Below are 6,649 nucleotides of genomic sequence, written 5' to 3' on the forward strand. Positions count from 1 at the left end.
AGTAGTAGTTACATGACTGACTCGGAAGTATCCAACAATTACAAAGGTTTCAGAAGCTTCAAACATATTACAAAGACAGTTACACCACACTACACCATAGTCCCAATCCCGGATTTGACAAAGAAATCCAACCATAGCTAACCGATTCGCAGGTAAAAAGACAAGTTTAAATTATCTTGGTTGGAAGAAAAGAATCACATCCAAACCATATAACAACTCTAAAATCAATAGAGATGTTAGGAATATATCCAACCATTTCTCAAAGGTTTTTTGAAAATCATAGTAAAACAGGTGATGATAGTGAAAAAGGATCCATAGATCCAACCATACACCAATGATTTTTTCATAGTAACTGTAAAGACCCTCAAGCTCGTCAACGCTATTAGACCGGTCAAGTGACGTTTTAGCCGATAAATAACTCGATTAGTTTAACACGAACGTTAATTAATAGAAATTAATCTAATTTCTATTGGTGAGACAAATTGGTTTATCAAGTCTGTAGCGCCCCCTAAGCTAGCAGCTGACTAATCCAAAAGATTAACTAAATAAAATGGCACTAAGAATCTAAAACATGTACTTAAGCATTCAATTAAGAAATGCGGTACAAAACTTAACCCAAAACTAAACCGCTCTGAAACATATATATATACAAGAAGTCCTCTCAAATGATACATATATAATAATCATTTGGTTTAAATATACAATATGTAATATAATAAACAAAATAGAAGTTAACCAACTAACGAAAACAATCCTTGAAGATTTCGCTACGCAACTCTTATATGTTTCTGAAACTGAAAGTGGGAATGGGTGAGCACATCATCCCTAAAAGGGGTGCCCAGTAGGAATAACATTTAACTTTCAAGTAATCATGGTAAGATTTGGAAAACAAAAATGTTTTCCTAAACATTAAAAAGTGACCAAGTCACTGAAATAAACAAACATGTATATGGACAAACTCCTTCTTCAAACAATGTATAATATTCGTGCTAACCACACTCATTAGCTATTGATATCATCAAGACCATGATGATCCACTCTAAGCATAAAAACAAAATTCATGTAGGTATAAATGTGAAGGAGCGTATCCTATATACCACAAGCGGAAATTCTCATTTCCCATAACAATTCATATTGACAACAAAACATTACAGGTCCTTTACAAACCATGGAAAGATTAACAGAATCAAAAAAATTATCGTAATGCAATTTAAATAAAACACGGAATGCACAACTAGACAATGCATGAGTTTGTTAAGCATAAACTTTTGCAAAAGAAACAATAATGGTTACAAAAGAGTCAAATGTATTCCCACCTATTTTGATGACAAGCCACGCCTACCTCGAGATCCACGATCCACTAGTTCATCCTTTGAATCGATCGTTGTTAAATAAACTAATTGTTAATTGTACAAGAACTCTAAGAATATAGCCAAAATGGCTCACACAAGAAATCATACAAGTCTATCTAATGATTCTAATCTCATTTATGGTTCTACACCTTTTAATATCCATCTTTAGCATATCTGAGATTTACTAATTGAATTAGGCTGGTTCTATAATCCATTAGCTAAGTCTCGTGAATATCTAAAACTTTGAAGAGGAACCCAAAGGCTAATTCAGACTATAAGGGTCTAACTCATCAAACTAGTAAAACTAGTCTTAAGCCCAAGTCTACTGAACAAGCCCTTTACACAAAGCCTGGGCCAACTGGGTCAATTAACGGTCTCTGACGGTCGAAGGGTTCAACTAATAGTAAACGTCCAGTCAAGGTCAATGGCCAAACTCGGTCAACTGGTCAAGGCCCACTGAGTCGAATCGGGATCAAATCCTAATTACTGAGTTAACTCAACTTAGTCAGATAATTGGGTCAGCTATGAACAAACCGAGTCAGACTGAATAAGCTCAGTCAGACAGACCAAAGATCTACTACAGACTTCATTCAATCTCTTTTCTAACAACATCAATATCTATCTTAATCAGTTCTAACAATCAATCAATACAACAATACATATCCTTAACTTAAACTTCATAAATCATTTACAAACAACAACTTTGATTACCTGCAATAGCAGTTTTAAGAAATACTCAGATCACCTCAACCCATTCATCTAACTCTCTTTCTAAAACTTCAGTCCTACAACAACTCATACAACCTGAGTTCAGTTCAACACACTCACAGCCAATACACATCTCCTCCCCTGTAATATCAACACCGTCAGATTCCCTCTTTAACTCAGATTACTGCATCTGCAACCCATATCAACAACAACTCAGTTTAATCACGACTCCCACTGCCTTAACACTATTCTCATCTCAGCCATAATCTGATCAACCAACAACACTCTCTGTAGATTAACTTCAAACCTTAACTTTCCAATTTCAACACAAATAATCTCTATCTCCAAACTATACACGTATCTTTCGTTAACACCACATTATGTACCTGCAAATAACTCATCCATATATGCAAATCATACTAGTTCCTGCCATTCCAGATATACCTAAGCTACAACCACATCTCCAGTCCATATCATTTTCAATCTCAATTCAATATCACTGCCAGAACATACATTTCCAGACCTCCACCAATTATCCATGACTCCTGTAAATTAGATTACTTAAACACCAGTTCAAAACTCCATTCCTGCATCACTTGAATATCTATACCAGTTCCCTGAAACTTAGCATATATCAAGACCACAACCAAAACCTCATTCCATACTCATCTTGCAAACACAATTCCATTGAAAATCACATATACATAACCAATGGAAATGAAATTCTTTACCAAATCAATTTAGAGAAAACAATTACCTCAAAGTAATCTCCTTTCCAGCAATACAAATCAACCCTTCTTCTTGCTTGACTGGATTCTGCAAATCTTCTTCTTCAAACTCTAATTCAGGTTAAACCCATCTCTAATTATCCTTCCATAGTATCAATTTCATTCTATAAACATTCCGTGAACTTCCTCATGAAATCCTAATTCTTAATTCAAATCTTCGATTCCCAGATTCACGCTCAAAACATCACTTTACATCTTCAAATCTATCAAACCCATCCTTAAATATTCTTAATCATCACTTATCGAAGCTCTAAGCAATCTTCAGAGAAAACCCTAATTACCTTTTCTTCTCGATTCAACACCAGAGAAGCTTCAACTCTTCAATTCCATAACGAACCCTCAGTTCTTCATCCATGAATTACACTAAATCATCATCAGATCTACATATACCCTAACTTCAGAAACCCCTAATTTGATTTCTCTAAAATATCTTTCCTTCTGGTTCTGATTCGACCTCTTGAATTAACAACATCATCATCAAACATTCTGTGTACCTTTCCCTCATCTCTAACTCTCGGAATCATTACTTCGCTAACTCGATTCATCCACAGATAAATAACACGGGAAGAAGAAGAAACAGGAAGAGAAGGAAAGAGAAGAAGATAAGAAGAAGAAGAAGAAGAAGAAAGAAGAAACGAAATGTTAACTTATCTTCTCAGGTCAGTCTAGATAAGACCAAAGAAAAATACTATTGCACACACTCGCTTCGCTAAGGGGAGACCAGGTCGGTCTATTTATGAAAAGACTATTTTTCCTAGGGCTGCACAAGACCCGCCCACGATACCCAAACCCACCCGTACCCGCTAAGTCAGTGGATTTTTAATCCATACCCGCCCGTTGTGGGTGCGGGGTTGGTTATGAAAAAAAACCCGCTGTCTGTGGGTGCGAGGTTGGTTTAAGCTAATACCCGCCCATACCCGCCCAAAAAACTCGCAGATTATATACCATTAGATAAAACTAATCCTAGTCGTCCATTATGAAACCCTAATACTAGTAGATAGGATAACTGATAACCCTCATTCACTTTCCACACTCTTCTCTCTGTTCGGCCTCTCCTCTTCTTCCTCCTCAGTTCTTCTTCTTCACCTACGAACGACAATTACCAGAAATCTTCACCAGAAATCGACAACAACAACTTCGAATCTTCACCAGAAATCGACAACAATCGAAAAATCAACAGATTCAACACTTAATCTTCATCTGTGAACTTCCTAGATATGAATATTTTGGGGGTTTTGTTTTTTTTTTCTCACTTAATCAAGGAAAATAGAAGTTACTCTAAATACTTGAATATAAAGCGGGTTTAAACCCGTTTAAACCCATACCCGCCCAACCCGTAGCGGGCGGGTAACAAAACCCGCCCGCTGTTTGTGGGTGCGGGGTTGGTTATGAAAAAAAAAACCCGCAGTATGTGGGTGCGAGGTTGGTTTTAGCTTATACCCGCCCATACCCGCCCATGTGCAGCCCTAATTTTTCCCTTCAAGTAGCCCATTGCGCATAACTTTTCGATTTCTATACAACTTTACTAGTTTCATATCCATATCGTTGTTATATTAATTTCTATTTACTAACGTTCGTGTTAAACTAATCGAGTTATTATTGGCTTAATTGTCTATTGACTGTTCTAATAGCGTTGACGAGCTTGAGGGTCTTTACAAAGTCTTATACTTTGGGTCATAGAAACTCTTAGTTGTGGGTGAGATCAGATAAGGGAATCAAGGGCATAGAGTCTTGCTGGGATTCAGAGACGTAAGAAGCGCAACTGTACCTTGATCAGTGTGAGATTGGTTAGGGCTCAACTACATTCCAGTCCGAAGTTAACTTAGAATAGGCTAGTGTTTGTAGCGGCTTAATACAATGTGGTTTTCAAATATGGACTAGGTCCCGGGGTTTTTTTGCATTTGCGGTTTCCTCGTTAACAAAATTTCTGGTATCTATGTTATTTCTTTTCCGCATTATATTTTGTTATATAATAGAAATATCATAGGTTGTGCATAGTTCAATCATTTAGAGAATCCAACCTTTGGTTGTTGATTATATTGATTGACACTTGAACATTGGTCTTTGGTACCGTTCAAGTTGTTTCACATAATAATCAGGATCACAGATTTCTATCTGTTTGATTTGATGATTACATTGTGAAACAAAGATACAACTAGGGCTGGCAATGGATAACCGATATCCGGGATCCGTTTCCGATTATTCGAAATCCTATAGGATTTTATCCATTATATCGGATACCGGATATCCGAATCCGATAAATTGTCGGATATGTCCTCTTAACCTATCGGAATCAGATTGGGCTCTATCTGATTGGTTAATATCCGATATCCGATAGGGTAGGGGCGTACTAGTAATTTTCACATACCTATTAATCGAGGAGTCGAGAGAAGAGAAGACATTTCTGATTCACTTTTTTTTCTTCTCTTCTCAGTCTCAGTCTCTCCCCCCCTCTCGATTAATCACTCAGTTCTCACTTCTCCAGTAATTAATCTCTTAATCAGGTATTGATTCGCTCCCCCCTCTATGTTGTTAATGATTTTTGTTCGATTTCTATGTTCAATTCTTATGAAATTAGGGTTTATGTGTTGCAATAAAAAATTAGGGCTACGGATGAAAGATTTGAGATGGGTTTAAACTGAACTGGAATATGAGGTCGAAGAATAACTTACTATTGATAGTTAGGGGTTTAATTTTTCTATATCATCTCGATCTAAATCCCTCCCTCTTCTAGGGTTTACACAACTTCAATTGATTTTCTAGAAAAGTTCTTTCTGATTCATGTTTGAATATAAGCCATTGAAGTGATTGAATGATTTCTTGGTCATATTGTTGTTTCTGTTCAGCTAATCTTTTAGATTGATTCACTTCGATTTGTATTGATCTCTTTTCAGATTGTAACCTCAGTATCATATCCATTACTTCATTTGTTTATTGCAGGATCCCAAGAAAGGTTTTAAAACTCCAGTAGCAGCAAAGAAGAAGAATGTAAGTTGTAAACTTCAAGTGTTAGTATTTTGATTAAAAAAAATGTTGTGAAGTTTAGCCACATGTTGTATTCTCATGTCTCTTAAATATTCTCAATTCATGGATGGCTTTATGGATGTTGTGGATGTGTGATTTGCAGTTCAATTTGTTTGTATTGAACCTTCAACATGTAATAAGAACCATAGGTGTCTTGGTTATGCTATGAGTTGTTGATGTTAAGTACAAAAAAAGTGACAGTAGTCACAGTACCCATAGTTTCTTTGCTTTAGCCTTTAGCTTTGTGTAATTTAAAGAATAATTAGGGATATGTGTTAGAATGTGTAGATTATAGTTTTATTTCAGTATTTCAAATCTTGTTATGTCACTACAGCTAAGTGAATAGGAGCTTATAACACTTACATCATCAAGCAATGCTGCCTTGTGGCTTTCAGATTTTTATGTAAAGTTTATAGTAAATATGTATATGTTATTCTGAAATTTGGGATCATGAATCAATTTCCAACCCAAGCCAACCCCATATGTCAGTCATTGGGTCTTCAACACAAGGAAGCAATAGGGTAATATACTAATATGAGTTTGTAAAGCTGTAACTTTTAAATGCAATGTCTATGTCTATCATGTGAAAAATCATTGTGTTATTTATTGATTAGTATGAGTTTGTTACCATATAGTGGATTCTATATCAGCCTTTTCTATTTGTGTAGCTTATCATATAGTTGTTGACATGTTGTTTTGCTCACTGAACTGTCCATGTTGTCCATATTATGTTTTAGATTTATAGTTTATGTTCTCAATTTCTCATCATCTCAGTTT

The sequence above is a fragment of the Papaver somniferum genome, chromosome 7, assembly GCF_003573695.1.
Source record: "Papaver somniferum cultivar HN1 chromosome 7, ASM357369v1, whole genome shotgun sequence".
Lineage (NCBI taxonomy): Eukaryota > Viridiplantae > Streptophyta > Magnoliopsida > Ranunculales > Papaveraceae > Papaver > Papaver somniferum.